Here is a 15,875-nt window from a genome sequence, read left to right as displayed (position 1 = left end):
CATGAGAATTTTTGAAAAAAAATGCAAGATGAGTATGCAATTGACACCAAACTTATAACATGACACATGACTCAAACAAGAAACACATAAATATTTTATTTGATTTTTTTATGATTTTCTAATTTTTTTTTGTATTTTTTTCTTCGAAAATTAGTGTGAAAAAGAAAAATAAGGATTCCAAAATTTTTAATATGAATTCCAGGAATCTTATGCTTTTTAGTCTAAAGCTCCAATCAAAGGGTCAGGCATGGCTTAATAGCCAGCCAAGCTTTAGTATGTAAATCAGGAAGAGCAGCAGGTGGATTAGCAACAACTAGCTTGCTCTTGATAACAAATTGGAAGCCTCAGTCCAAATGAATTTAGACATGGCTTTACATGCTTCATGAAACACTAGAATTCATTCTTAAAAATTCTGAAGAAAAATATATTTTTTTGAAAACGTTTTTATTTTTTTTTTTTAAATTTTTTTTTTTGAAAACAAAGGAGAAAATTTTTTTTGAAAGATTTTTTTGAATAATTTTTTTTTTGAAAACCTTTTGAAAAGAAAATGAAAAGAAAGTTACCTAATCTGAGCAACAAGATGAACCGTCAGTTGTCCAAACTCGAACAATCCCCGGTAACGGCGCCAAAAACTTGGTGGACGAAATTGTGATTACACTTTGATTATGTAAAATTCATTGCTCTTTCTTTCCCTAGCAATGGCACCAAAAACACGATGCCAATACCATGGTTCACAACTTCGCACAACTAACCAGCAAGTGCACTGGGTCGTCCAAGTAATACCTTACGTGAGTAAGGGTCGAATCCCACGGAGATTGTTGGTATGAAGCAAGCTATGGTCACCTTGTAAATCTCAGTCAGGCGGATATAAAATAGTAATGGGGTTTTCGAAATTAATTAATAAAATAAGGATGGAAATACTTATGTAACTCATTGGTGAGAATTTCAGATAAGCGTATGGAGATGCATTCGTTCCTCTAAACCTCTGCTTTCCTGCTGTCTTCATCCAATCAATCTTACTCCTTTCTATGGCTGGCTTTATGTAAGGATGTCACCGGTGCCAATCGCTACTTTCGATCTCTCTCGGGAAAATGGTCCAAATGCTTTGTCACAGCACGGCTAATCGTCTGGAGGCATCACCCTTGTCGTTGGTTGCATCCTATTCCTCTCTGTGAAAATGGTCCGATGCGCTGTCACTGCATGGCTAATCATCTTGGAGGTTCTCGATCGTACTGGAATAGAATTTACTATCCTTTTGCGTCTGTCACTACGCCCAGCACTCACGAGTTTTGAGTGCATCACAGTCATTCAATCCCAGGGTCCTACTCGGAATACCACGGACAAGGTTTAGACTTTCCGGACTCTCATGAATGCCGCCATCAATCTAGCTTATGCCACGAAGATTCTGATTAAGAGATCTAAGAGATACTCATTCAATCTAATGTAGAACGGACGTGGTTGTCAGGCACGCGTTCATAGGGAATGATGATGATTGTCACGTTCATCACATTCAGGTTGAAGTGCGAATGAATATCTTAGAAGTGGAACAAGTGAATTGAATAGAAAACAGTAGTACTTTGCATTAATCTTTGAGGAACAGTAGAGCTCCACACCTTAATCTATGGAGTGTAGAAACTCTACCGTTGAAAATACATAAGTGAATAGAGGGTAAGCATGGCCGAATGGCCAGCCTCCCATGGAAGTCTAGAGATCTAAAAATGATCAAAAGATGGTTCCAAAGATCCAAAGATGTCTAATACAATAGTAAAAAGTCCTATTTATAATAAACTAGCCACTAGGGTTTACAGAAGTAAGTAATTGATGCATAAATCCACATCCGGGGCCCACTTGGTGTGTGCTTGGGCTGAGCTTGAATGTTACACGTGCAAAGGCTCTTTCTGGAGTTGAATGCCAGCTTTTGTGCCATTTTGGGCGTTGAACTCCACTTTGCAACTTGTTTCTGGCGCTGGACGCCAGAATTGAGCATAGAGCTGGCGTTGAACGCCAGTTTGTGTCATCTAAACTTGGGCAAAGTATGGACTATTATACATTGCTGGAAAGCCCTGGATGTCTACTTTCCAACGCAATTAGAAGAGCGCCATGTCGAGTTCTGTAGCTCCAGAAAATCCACTTTGAGTGCAGGGAGGTCAGAATCCAACAGCATCAGCAGTCCTTCTTTAACCTCTGAATCTGATTTTTACTCAAGTCCCTCAATTTCAGCCAGAAAATACCTGAAATCACAGAAAAACACACAAACTCATAGTAAAGTCCAGAAATGTGAATTTAACATAAAAACTAATGAAAACATCCCTAAAAGTAACTAGATGCTACTAAAAATATACTAAAAACAATGTCAAAAAGCGTATAAATTATCCGCTCAACAGTCCCACGAGCACTCATCAGTGATGGAGGGAGCCATTTTTGTAACAGACCACTAGAAGCTCTTCTCCTACGACATGGGGTAAAACACAAGGTAGCCACGTCTTACCATCCCCAAACAAGTGGACAAACTGAGATATCCAAGAGAGAGCTAAAGAGGATTCTGGAAAAGACTGTGGGTGCATCAAGAAAGGATTGATCGAAGAAGCTGGATGATGCTCTTTGGGCATACAGAACAGCATTCAAAACACCACTCAGAATGTCCCCATATCAACTAGTGTATGGGAAAGCTTGTCATTTACCACTGGAGCTGGAACACAAAGCTCTCTAGGCTATCAAGATACTAAATTTTGACAGCATTGCTACTGGTGCAAAGAGGATCTTACAGCTGCAAGAGATGGAGGAATTCAGGTCACAAGCCTATGAAAATACCAAGATGTATAAAGAGAAGGCAAAGAGAAGACATGACCTGCATCTTGCACCCAGGAGTTTCGAAAAGGGGCAGCGAGTACTCCTTTACAATTCCAAATTGAGACTGTTTGATGTGGGGAAAACTTGTCTCTCAACAAATCTCCCTTCGGCAAGTGTACCGAATTTGTCGTCAATTAAAAACTCATAATAGAGTGAGGTCAAATCCCACAGGGATTGATTGATTAAGCAACTTTAATTAGAAGAATGTTCTAGTTGAGCGAATCTAGAATTTGGGTTGAGAGTTGCAGAAAATAAAATGGCGGGAATGTAAATAACAGAAAAGTAAATGCTAGAATTAAAGGACTGGAAGTAAATGACTGAAAATAAATTGCAGAATTGTAAATGGGAATGGGGGATTTGCTCATATAGAGTCTCACCATCTTGTTGCCTGAAAGTTTGGACCTCAGCTCTCAGCCTATTGATTCGTTGAGGAGGGTAAAATCTTGCTAAAAATTTGTTCACCACGTCTTCCCAAGTTGTCAAGCTTTCCCTTGGGAAGGATTCTAGCCACTTGGCTGCTTTATCCCTAAGTGAGAATGGAAATAGGAGCAGTCTATAGGCGTCAGGGTGAACACCATTAGACTTCACTGTGTCACATATTCTCAGGAAGGTGGTCAAATGTTGATTGGAGTCTTCTTGAACACCTCCTCCAAACGAACAGTTGTTCTGAACAAGGGTGATGAGCTGTGGTTTAAGTTTAAAGTTGTTGGCATGGATTGTTGGCTTTTGGATACTACTTCCACAATTGCCTGGGTTTGGATTGATGTAAGAGCCCAAAACTCTTCTATCCTCCCCAGCATGATTTGCTCTACCTCCTCCCCCATGGTTGTGATCCTCTTCTTCATGATGGTTTTCCATGTTGTCTTCTATGTTTGTTTCAAAGAATTCCTCTTCTTCCTCAGCACCAACCACTTTCTTTCCTCTTGCCTCCCTCCTTAATCTAAGGAAGGTCCTCTCAGGTTCAGAATCGAAGGAAGTTGAAGCCCCGCTTCTTCTCCCTGTCATACAACCATCAAGTGCAAGCAAGAAAAGATAGGTGCAGAAAGTATTTGTGTCAGAATTACTGTTAGTTGTGGGTGATGCAATATATCAAACAGTTAGTGGGTTAGCAAACAGAATTCAAAATAACAAAGAAAAACAAAAGAGTAGAGGGGGAAGGGAAGAAGTTTAACTAAAACAAAAAGTAAATCACTCAAACAGAAGATGAAATTCATAAAATAAAAATGCTCAATCTAGTGATCTTCCAATTTAATCATTGTTGATGCACAATCAATCCCCGGCAATGGTGCCATAAACTTTATGCGGGGAAAACTTGTCTCTCAACAAATCTCCCTTCGGCAAGTGTACCGAATTCGTCGTCAAGTAAAAACTCACAATAGAGTGAGGTCGAATCCCACAGGTATTGATTGATCAAGCAACTTTAATTAGAAGAATGTTCTAGTTGAGCGAATCCAGAATTTGGGTTGAGAGTTGCAGAAAATAAAATGGCGGGAATGTAAATAACAGAAAAGTAAATACTAGAATTAAAGGAATGGAAGTAAATGACTGAAAATAAATTGCAGAATTGTGAATGGGAATGGGGGATTTGCTCATAAAAGTAAATGGCAGAAATTAAAGAGAATGGGTAAGATCAGAGATGGGGAGTTCATTGGGCTTAGGAGATGTTGCAATTTTCCGGATCAAGTTCATTTTCATCTCTTCCTCAATCAATGCATTCATTGATCTCCTTGGCAATCTTAAGTGATTGAATTACAATTTCTTGCAATTCAATCTCTCAAATCTTGATCAATAGCCAATTCCTTGGTCAATTGCTCATGAGAAGAGATGAAGTATGGTCACTGATTATACCACATGCATTTCCCAAATTAATTATTGAGAGGGTTATAGTCACATACCCATCCAAACCCAATTTGGTCCAGCATGAGAAAGCATTTCTAGCTTGATCTCTTCATTCCTCTTTCAAGGTTCAAAAGAGATCCAAGTTTGAATAGATTCTCTTCCAAGATAACTACTCAATGGGATGAAGATCGAAAGCTTTCAAGTAAAATAAAGAGAAAAGATAGAAGAAGAATAATGAAAATTAGTATTGATCCATCAAATTACAACAAAGCTCCCTAACCCAATGAAAGGGGTTTAGTTGTTCATAGCTCTTGAAAATGAAAACAAAGATGGAGAATACATCATAAAACTAGAAAATGCAGAGAAGATAAAATACAGAGAGTAGTTCTCTTTTTCCATCCTCCAGTACCCTTTTAACAATTCAAAGCTACTCCTATATATACTACTCTTCTCAGCTTCTAGTTTGCTCTTAAAGTCTTGGGCTCTTTGGATCTTGAGTTTGAAGCAGTTCTTTTCTTTATTTGGGCTTGGCTTTACTTGCAGAGAGAAAGTGCTAAGTGGGCAGAGACTTTAGCTCAGGGCGTTAAGGTGTTAACATTTAGTGAAAGTATAAGTTCGAGAACGTTAGTGACACTTAACATTTTCACTAACGTTCCAATATACCCCTTTGCCTCATGTTAGAGCCCACGTTAACTAGGTTAACGTGGCTTCTAATGTGGCTTTTCCAACCTTCGAGAACGTTAGTGACACTCAACATTGTCACTAACGTTCCAGTGTGCCCCTTTGTGCTTCACGTTAAAGCCCACGTTAACTAGGTTAACGTGACTTCTAACGTGGCTTTGCCAAAATTTGAGAACGTTAGTGACACTCAACATTGTCACTAACGTTCCAATGTGCCCCTAGATCTCACGTTAGAGTCCACGTTAACTAGGTTAATGTGGCTTCTAACGTGGCCATTCTTAGCCATCCCAACGTTAGTGACAATGTTAATTGTCACTAACGTTGGCTCATCATTCATTCCTCATCGTTAGCTTCCACGTTAACTAAGTTAACGTGGAAGTTAACGTGGCTCCTTGGGGGTTTGTGTGGTTGCTTCCAACGTTAGTGACAATGTTGAGTGTCACTAACGTTGTCGACAACTCTCACTTCTTACGTTAGCTCCCACGTTAACCAAGTTAACGTGGGAGTTAATGTGGTGTGTTGCATCCTTAGGCCATCGTTAGTGACAATGTTGAATGTCACTAACGTTGGCTTCTCTTCCCCCTTTAACGTTAGAGGCCACGTTAACTAGGTTAACGTGGGCTCTAACGTGGCCAGTCATGAGTGTTTGCCAACTTTAGTGACAATGTTAAGTGTCACTAACGTTGGCTCAACTTCCCTTCTCCACGTTAGAGTGCACGTTAACTTAGTTAACGTGACTCTTAACGTGGGCAATGATGGCTTTGAGAGTGTTATTGGCAATCACTTTTCTCATTAACCTTGCAAGTTACCTCCCTTTCCTTGCTTCCTTTGGTCCTGAAATCAAGCAACAGAGTGCATCAAAGTTCTAGTCCAAGTCATGGGTAATGCAGCATACAATTTGTCACTAAATTCATGCAAAATCCTCATGAAATAATGTAAAATGCACAATGTATGCTTGAATCAAGGTGTAGGTAAATATCTACCCAAAACTAGCTTATTTCCTAAAGAAATGTATGAAACTACCCTAAAAACAGTAAAGAAAAGGTCAGTGAAACTGGCCAAGATGCCCTGGCATCACAACACCAAACTTAAAGCTTGCTTGTCCCTAAGCAAGTACTGGAACAAGAGAATGATGAATGGAATATCCAGAGGAATGAGTCATTCTTGTGGAAGTCATGTTACTGATTTTATGGTGGTTTCATACATAGCAACTTAGGTTCATTCCATTACTGGCTTTCAGACTTTTATCATGTCCCCAAACACTTACTTTGTTTATATCCCATGAGACTTTTATTCATTGATCCTTTTATTATTATTTCAAGGGTTATTTATGTTATTTAGGCTAAGTGCTCTGTAAGGGGGCAACTATTTAAGATAAGTTTTCAGCCAACACTCCCGAACCAGTTGGTTCAAGGTGCTAGGTGTTGAAGCACCCCTAAGGACTTACTACCTCAAGTCTCTCCCCCATACATACACACCACAGGCATATAGTTTATTTATTTTCTTTTCTTGAGACCTTGGTATCCAGCACCTCTTTGGGTTACTAAATGCTCTGTAGTGAGGGTTACTCTTGATAGTGGATTTTCAGCTGATAATCCTGGGTTAGTTAACCCAAGTTGCCAAGTGATAAAGTACCCCTGAGAGCTTATTCATCCAAGTAGATCCCTCACACAGGAGCACCACAGACACTTGTCTCAAGGTCCAAACCATTGGTGCCTAGCCTTATTGCTTACTCTTTTTCTTTTATTTTTCACTTCCATTGTTCTTTCCTTTTTTTCTTATTAGGATCTTGTTATTAACTTAGTCTCATGGGTATATCCAAAGTAAAGTATTCAGGATAGATAGTTGTCCTCCTAGCCTTGTGGTTGAACCAACTTAGCTAACTTATGACTACCCCAAAGATTCATGAATGCACTTCCACATTATGAACTCTACTCTGGTCTTTTAAAAACATAAACATTTTCTTCTTCATTTGATTTAAAAAGAAAGGACAAGCATACAAGTAAGTTAAGGAGGATGCAATGACATAAAGACTAGCACACATAGACCTATTCAGAACTTAAAAGACAGAATTTAAAAAGGGTTCAACTACGAGTAACTACAAATCAAAAGTGCATTCGGACTTCCAACTTTCAACAATTCTGAGTACAATAGAATTAAGTAACAATACAACCTTTCGGTGATGATTTCTGGTTGCCCTCTCCCTTTGTAATCATCCTAGTTTTTGCTGCCTAGCTTCTTTGGGTTGAGGTGCACCATTTCCTCATAAGGTTCCTGCAAGGTTACTGGAAGTTGCTTGTTCCCAAAGCACTTGAGACATAGTTAGCTTGCATGTATGCTGGTGCTTTTTTGAACTCAATTTGGTGTGTGAACACCAAACTTAGTTCCTTGCCCAGTCCAAACATTGCACATATGCAGAGAACCCCATATCTTGTTGTCAACAAAGCAATGATAACCTATAGTCTAACTACATCTAAGTGGTTTCTCTTGATTGGATGGAGCTAGCAATGTTCCTCTGGAGTGCAGTGTAATTCTAACCAATGTCCTTTGGTGGAACACCAAACTTAGAATTACACCATCACTCTTGGATTGTTCTGGTGTGGAACACCAAACTTAGCTCCTTACAATACAAGAGAAACGACTTGTGAAATTTTTTATTGAAATAAAGATGAAAGTGAAACTACCTGAGGTTGGGTTGCCTCCCAACAGAGCACTTTTTTTATCGTCGCTAGCTCGACGAGTCCTTAATTACTTGAGATGGTACTTTACTCTGGGGTTTTCCCCCATATTGCCCAGATAATGCTTGAGTCTTTGTCCATTCACTGTAAAAGTCCTCTCGGAACCTTCATCCGTGATTTCGATGTGGCCATATGGTGATACTTTCGTAACCATGAAAGGTCTGGACCACCTTGACTTGAGTTTTCCTGGGAACAGCCTTAATTTAGAATTGTAAAGGAGTACTCGCTGCCCCTTTTCAAAACTTCTGGGCGCAAGATGCATGTCATGTTTTCTCTTTGCCTTTTCTTTATACATCTTAGTGTTTTCATAGGCTTGTGACCTGAATTCCTCCATCTCTTGTAGCTGCAAGATCCTTTTTGCACCAGCAGCAATGCTGTCAAAATTTAGTATCTTGATAGCCCAGAGAGCTTTGTGCTCCAGCTCCAGTGGTAAATGACAAGCCTTCCCATAGACCAGTTGATATGGAGACATTCCAAGTGGAGTTTTGAATGCTGTTCTGTATGCCCAAAGAGCATCATCCAACTTCTTCGACCAATCCTTTCTAGATGCACCCACAGTCTTTTCCAGGATCCTCTTCAGCTCTCTGTTGGATATCTCAGTTTGCCCACTTGTTTGAGGATGGTAAGGTGTGCCTACTTTGTGTTTTACCCCATATTGTAGGAGGAGAGCTTCTAGTGGTTTGTTACAAAAGTGGCTCCCTCCGTCACTGATGAGGCATCTTGGGACTCCAAACCAGCTAAAGATATTTTTCCTGAGGAAGTTCATGACTACCTTGTTATCATTAGTTGGGGTTGCAATAGCCTCTACCCACTTGGAAACATAATCCACTGCTACCAGGATGTACTTGTTTGCATATGAGGTTGGGAATGGTCCCATGAAATCTATTCCCCACACATCAAACAGTTCCAGTTCCAAGATGAAATTTTGTGGCATGGCATTTTTTTGGGCAGGTTTCCAGATCTTTGGCATTCATTGCAGCTTTTTACTAGTTCTTTGGCATCCTTGAAAAGGGTGGGCCAAAAGAATCCGCTTTGTAACACCTTTGCGGCAGTTCTGTCCCCTCCAAAGTGCCCGCCATAACATGAACCGTGGCAATTCCATAGGACTTCTCTTCCTTCTTCTTCTGAAACACATCTTCTAAGGATTCCATCTGAACATTTCTTGAAGAGATATGGCTCGTCCCAGACAAAGTATTTTGCATCATTCATGAGCTTCCTTTTTTGATGTTTATTGATCCCTGGAGGTAATGCCCTAGTTGCCTTGAAATTTGCAATATCTGCAAACCATGGTGCTTTTTGAACTGTCATCAACTGCTCATCTGGGAAGAGCTCGTTCACATTTGTATCATTTCCTCCACCTTGATCATGAGGGATTCTGGATAGGTGATCTGCCACCTTGTTCTCCACTCCTTTTTGTCTCTGATTTCAATATGAAATTCCTGCAACAGTAAGATCCACCTTATTAGTCTTGGCTTTGATTCTTGCTTGGCAAACAAATATTTAAGTTCTGTGTGATCTGTAAAGACAATCACTTTAGCACCAATGAGGTATGATCTAAATTTGTCAAATGCAAAAACTATTGCTAGCAACTCCTTTTCAGTTGTGGTATAATTTCTTTGAGTTTCATTAAGGACTTTGCTAGCATAGTATATCACACGAACTAAGTTATCTTTCCTTTGTCCTAACACTGCCCCAACTGCAAAATCAGATGCATCACACATCAATTCAAATGGTAAGTTCCAATCAGGTGGGGAGATGATAGGAGCAGAGGATAACCTCATTTTCAAATGTGCAAATGCTAGCATGCATGTTTCATCAAAGATAAATGGTGTATCAGATACAAGGAGATTGCTTAAGGGCTTGGCTATCTTTGAAAAATCTTTAATGAACCTTCTGTAAAAACCAGCATGCCCTAAAAAACTCCTAATTGCCTTGACATCACTGGGTGGGGGTAATTTTTCAATAAGTTCTACTTTAGCTCTATCAACCTCAATGCCTTGGTGAGAGACCTTGTGACCAAGGAATATTCCTCCTGTCACCATGAAGTGGCATTTTTCCCAGTTCAAGACCAAATTGGTCTCTTGGCATCTTTTCAATACCAAGGCGAGGTGATGTAGGCAACTAGGAAAGGAATCTCCGAATATCGAGAAATCATCCATAAAAACTTCAATGAATTTTTCTATCATATCTGAAAAGATAGAAAGCATGCAGCGTTGGAAAGTTGCAGGAGCATTACATAATCCAAATGGCATGCGCCTATAGGCAAACACTCCATACGGACAAGTAAATGAGGTTTTCTCTTGGTCTCTATGATCAACCACTATTTGGTTATATCCTGAATAACCATCGAGAAAACAATAATATGCGTGTCCTGCAAGTCTTTCCAACATCTGATCCATGAATGGAAGGGGAAAATGGTCCTTTCGTGTAGCCTCATTGAGTTTTCTGTAGTCTATGCACATCCGCCATCCTGTGACAGTCCTTGTAGGTATGAGCTCGTTCTTCTCATTGGTAACCACAGTGATTTCTCCCTTCTTAGGCATAACATGTATGGGGCTAACCCAAGGGCTGTCCGAAATTGGGTATATGACCCCTCCTTGCCAAAGCTTCATAACCGCTTTTTGTACAACTTCCTTCATGATTGGGTTCAGCCTTCTTTGGGATTGAATGGATGGCTTGGCATCATCTTCCAACAGTATTTTATGCATGCATATGGCTGAACTGATTCCCTTCAAGTCAGCAAGGGTCCATCCAATGGCATCCTTATGCTCCCGCAGCACCTTGAGTAGCTCGTCCTCTTGATCTTGACTGAGGGATGAATTTATGTTCACTGGGTAGTTTTTATTTTCTCCTAGATATGCATATTTGAGAGTGGGTGGCAATGCTTTGAGTTCAAGTTTGGGTGCTTCTGACTTTTCGTTCCCTTCTTTTGGTGCATCTGGTATAGGTATTTCTGCTGTGGCCACCTCTTCACTTGATTCAGATTCTTCCTCCACCAATCTCTCGTCCTCTTCAGGTTCTTCTTCTTCAAAATTCTCCTGCACTTCATCCTCAAGTGCATCTAACCTCATGCATTCCCCCAATTGTTCGGGTAGGTAACTCATGGCCTTGAACACATTGAATGTCATCTTTTTATTGTGTAATCTCAGGGTGAGGTCACCCTTCTGAACATCAATGACAGCTCCAGCAGTGGCCAAGAATGGCCTTCCCAAGATGATGGAGGTCTTGGCGTCCTCCTGCATGTCCAGCACCACAAAATCTGTTGGAAATATGAAATCTTCCACTTTTACCAGCAAATCCTCTACTATCCCATGAGGGAGTTTGAACGATCGGTCTGCCAGTTGTAGGGCCATTTTTGTTAGTTTAGCCTCCTCAATTTTCATCTTTCTCATCATAGCTACTGACATCAAATTGATGCTGGCCCCTAAGTCACAAAGAGCCTTCTCCACTGTGATTTCTCCTATAATACAAGGGATCTGAAAACTCCCAGGATCCTTCAGTTTCTGCGGTAATTTATGTTGAATGATAGCACTACACTCTTCGGTTAGTATCACAGTCTCATTGTTCTTCCAGCTTCTCTTCTTAGTCATTAGCTCCTTCAAAAACTTGGCATAGAGTGGCATTTGTTCTATGGCTTCAGCAAAGGGTATGTTGATTTGTAGCTTCTTGAAGATTTCAAAAAATATCAAGAACTGGTTGTCATCTTCTCTTTTCTTCAATAGCTAGGGATATGGAGCTCTTGAGATGTTCAGTTGTGGTATCCCTTTTTCTTTCTGTAGACTTGGCGTGGGAGGTTGAACTCCATCTTGCTCTTCTCCCTTTTTATTTGAGCCTTCTTCTTGTGGTTTTTGGGGACGTTCCTTCAGTTCCTTCCCACTCCTAAGTATGATAGCTTGACACTCCTCCCTTTTGCTTGAATGGTCATCATAGCAAAAGTTGTGGTTAGGAAGCTGCTTAAACAGATAGCTGATTTGTGTCTCCAGTTTCTTGATGGCAGCATTTTAATTCTGCATGTTTGACTGCACTTCCTCTCTGAATGCTTTACTATTTCGAATATCTTTGCATACTCCTTCAATTAAGGTTTCGATCTTAGAAAGCTTGTCATCAATTGATGGGTGATTCAGAGCAGATATGCTATTTTGGTTTTGATAGGTGTGTGGAGAAGTGTTGTCGTTGGAGTTGTAACGTCTCTGGTCTTGGTTTTGATCTTGCTCACTTCCCCACCCAAAGTTTGGGTGGTTTCTCCATCCAGGGTTGTAGGTCTTGGAGTATGGATCATAGTTTTTCCTTGATGAATTCCCAATGTAGTTAGCTTGCTCCTGACTCCCCTCTGCTTCTTCATTCACTCCTTCTTGGGTTGTTGATGAAGTGGAGATTGCTGCTACTTGGTTCATCTCCATCTTCTTGGTGAGGTTAGCCAGCTACTGGGTAATGAGCTTGTTTTGGGCCAACAGAGCATCTACATTGTTTAGCTCCATTACTCCTCTTGTGTTCCCTCTTTCGGAAGCATAGAAGTAGTCTTTCTCTGCTACTGTTTCAATAACATCTATGACTTCCTCAATAGTCTTCTTCTTGTTCAAAGATCCTCCGGATGAATGGTCTACGGCCTTCTTTGACTCATAAGAGAGTCCTTCATAGAAAATGTGCAGCTGCACCCATTCGTTGAACATGTCAGGTGGACACCTCCTTGTTAAGTCCTTGAACCTCTCCCATGCTTCATATAGAGTCTCACCATCTTGTTGCTTGAAAGTTTGGACCTCAGCTCTCAGCCTATTGATTCATTGAGGAGGGTAAAATCTTACTAAAAATTTGTTTACCACGTCTTCCCAAGTTGTCAAGCTTTCCCTTGGGAAGGATTCTAGCCACTTGGCTGCTTTATTCCTAAGTGAGAATGGAAATAGGATAAGTCTATAGGCGTCAGGGTGAACACCATTAGACTTCACTGTGTCACATATTCTCAGAAAGGTGGTCAAATGTTGATTGGGGTCTTCTTGAACACCTCCTCCAAACGAACAGTTGTTCTGAACAAGGGTGATGAGCTGTGGTTTAAGTTTAAAGTTGTTGGCATGGATTGTTGGCTTTTGGATACTACTTCCACAATTGCCTAGGTTTGGATTGATGTAAGAGCCCAAAACTCTTCTATCCTCCCCAGCATGATTTGCTCTACCTCCTCCCCCATGGTTGTGATCCTCTTCTTCATGATGGTTTTCCATGTTGTCTTCCATGTTTGTTTCAAAGAATACCTCTTCTTCCTCAGCACCAACCACTTTCTTTCCTCTTGCCTCCCTTCTTAATCTAAGGAAGGTCCTCTCAGGTTCAGAATCGAAGGAAGTTGAAGCCCCGCTTCTTCTCTCTGTCATACAACCATCAAGTGCAAGCAAGAAAAGATAGGTGCAGAAAGTATTTGTGTCAGAATTACTGTTAGTTGTGGGTGATGCAATATATCAAACAGTTAGTGGGTTAGCAAACAGAATTGAAAATAACAAAGAAAAACAAAAAAGTAGAGGGGGAAGGGAAGAAGTTTAACTAAAACAAAAAGTAAATCACTCAAACAGAAAATGAAATTCACAAAATAAAAATGCTCAATCTAGTGATCTTCCAATTTAATCATTGTTGATGCACAATCAATCCCCGGCAACGGCGCTATAAACTTGATGCGGGGAAAACTTGTCTCTCAACAAATCTCCCTTCGGCAAGTGTACCGAATTCGTCGTCAAGTAAAAACTCACAATAGAGTGAGGTCGAATCTCACAGGTATTGATTGATCAAGAAACTTTAATTAGAAGAATGTTCTAGTTGAGCGAATCCAGAATTTGGGTTGAAAGTTGCAGAAAATAAAATGGCGAGAATGTAAATAATAGAAAAGTAAATACTAGAATTAAAGGACTGGAAGTAAATGACTGAAAATAAATTGCAGAATTGTAAATGGGAATGAGGGATTTGCTCATAAAAGTAAATGGCAGAAATTAAAGAGAATGGGTAAGATCAGAGATGGGGAGTTCATTGGGCTTAGGAGATGTTGCAATTCTCCGGATCAAGTTCATTTTCATCTCTTCCTTAATCAATGCATTCATTGATCTCCTTGGCAATCTTAAGTGATTGAATTACAATTTCTTGCAATTCAATCTCTCAAATCTTGATCAATAGCCAATTCCTTGGTCAATTGCTCATGAGAAGAGATGAAGTATGGTCACTGATTATACCACATGCATTTCCCAAATCAAGTATTGAGAGGGTTATAGTCACATACCCATCCAAACCCAATTTGGTCCAGCATGAGAAAGCATTTCTAGCTTGATCTCTTCATTCCTCTTTCAAGGTTCAAAAGAGATCCAAGTTTGAATAGCTTCTCTTCCAAGATAACTACTCAATGGGATGAAGATCGAAAGCTTTCAAGTAAAATAAAGAGAAAAGATAGAAGAAGAATAATGAAAATTAGTATTGATCCATCAAATTACAACAGAGCTCCCTAACCCAATGAAAGGGTTTAGTTGTTCATAGCTCTTGAAAATGAAAACAAAGATGGAGAATACATCATAAAACTAGAAAATGCAGAGAAGATAAAATACAGAGAGTAGTTCTCTTTTTCCAGCCTCCAGTACCCTTTTAACAATTCAAAGCTACTCCTATATATACTACTCTTCTCAGCTTCTAGTTTGCTCTTAAAGTCTTGGGCCTTTGGATCTTGAGTTTGAAGCAGTTCTTTTCTTTATTTGGGCTTGGCTTTACTTGCAGAGGAAAGTACTAAGTGGCAAAGACTTTAGCTCAGGTGTTAGGGGTGTTAACATTTGTGAAAGTATAAGTTCGAGAACGTTAGTGACACTTAACATTTTCACTAACGTTCCAATGTACCCCTTTGCCTCACGTTAGAGCCCACGTTAACTAGGTTAACGTGGCTTCTAACGTGGCTTTGCCAACCTTCGAGAACGTTGGTGACACTCAACATTGTCACTAACGTTCCAGTGTGCCCTTTGTGCTTCACGTTAAAGCCCAAGTTAACTAGGTTAACGTGACTTCTAACGTGGCTTTACCAAACTTTGAGAACGTTAGTGACACTCAACATTGTCACTAACGTTCCAATGTGCCCCTAGATCTCACGTTAGAGTCCACGTTAACTAGGTTAACGTGGCTTCTAACGTGGCCATTCTTAGCCATCCCAACGTTAGTGACAATGTTGATTGTCACTAACGTTGGCTCATCATTCATTCCTCATCGTTAGCGTCCACGTTAACTAAGTTAACGTGGAAGTTAACGTGGCTCCTTGGGGGTTTGTGTGGTTGCTTCCAACGTTAGTGACAATGTTGAGTGTCACTAACGTTGTCGACAACTCTCACTTCTTACGTTAGCTCCCACGTTAACCAAGTTAACGTGGGAGTTAACGTGGTGTGTTTCATCCTTAGGCCAACGTTAGTGACATTGTTGAATGTCACTAACGTTGGCTTCTCTTCCCCTTTAACATTAGAGGCCACGTTAACTAGGTTAACGTGGGCTCTAACATAGCCACTCATGAGTGTTTGCCAACGTTAGTGACAATGTTAAGTGTCACTAACGTTGGCTCAACTTCCCTTCTCCACGTTAGAGTGCACGTTAACTTAGTTAACGTGACTCTTAACGTGGCAATGATGGCTTTGAGAGTGTATTGGCAATCACTTTTCTCATTAACCTTGCAATTACCTCCATTTCCTTGCTTCCTTTGTCCTGAAATCAAGTAAAGAGTGCATCAAAGTCTAGCCAAGTCATGGTGCACATACAAGTCACTAAATTTCA

At 40.2% G+C, this 15,875-nt stretch overlaps 1 non-coding gene across 1 annotated transcript; it reads left to right on the top strand.

Annotated features, from left to right (window-relative positions):
• The first annotated feature begins 12,776 nt into the window (after positions 1–12,776).
• Positions 12,777–12,880, top strand: LOC112759971 (small nucleolar RNA R71). Its single transcript, XR_003180431.1, has one exon. It is a non-coding gene; the product is annotated as a small nucleolar RNA R71 (small nucleolar RNA).
• The last annotated feature ends 2,995 nt before the right edge of the window (positions 12,881–15,875 follow it).

Source organism: Arachis hypogaea, chromosome 16, assembly GCF_003086295.3.
Source record: "Arachis hypogaea cultivar Tifrunner chromosome 16, arahy.Tifrunner.gnm2.J5K5, whole genome shotgun sequence".
Classification (NCBI taxonomy): Eukaryota; Viridiplantae; Streptophyta; class Magnoliopsida; order Fabales; family Fabaceae; genus Arachis; species Arachis hypogaea.
The sequence above is the reverse complement of the archived record's forward strand: the minus strand, read 5'-3'. Positions and strand labels throughout refer to the sequence as shown.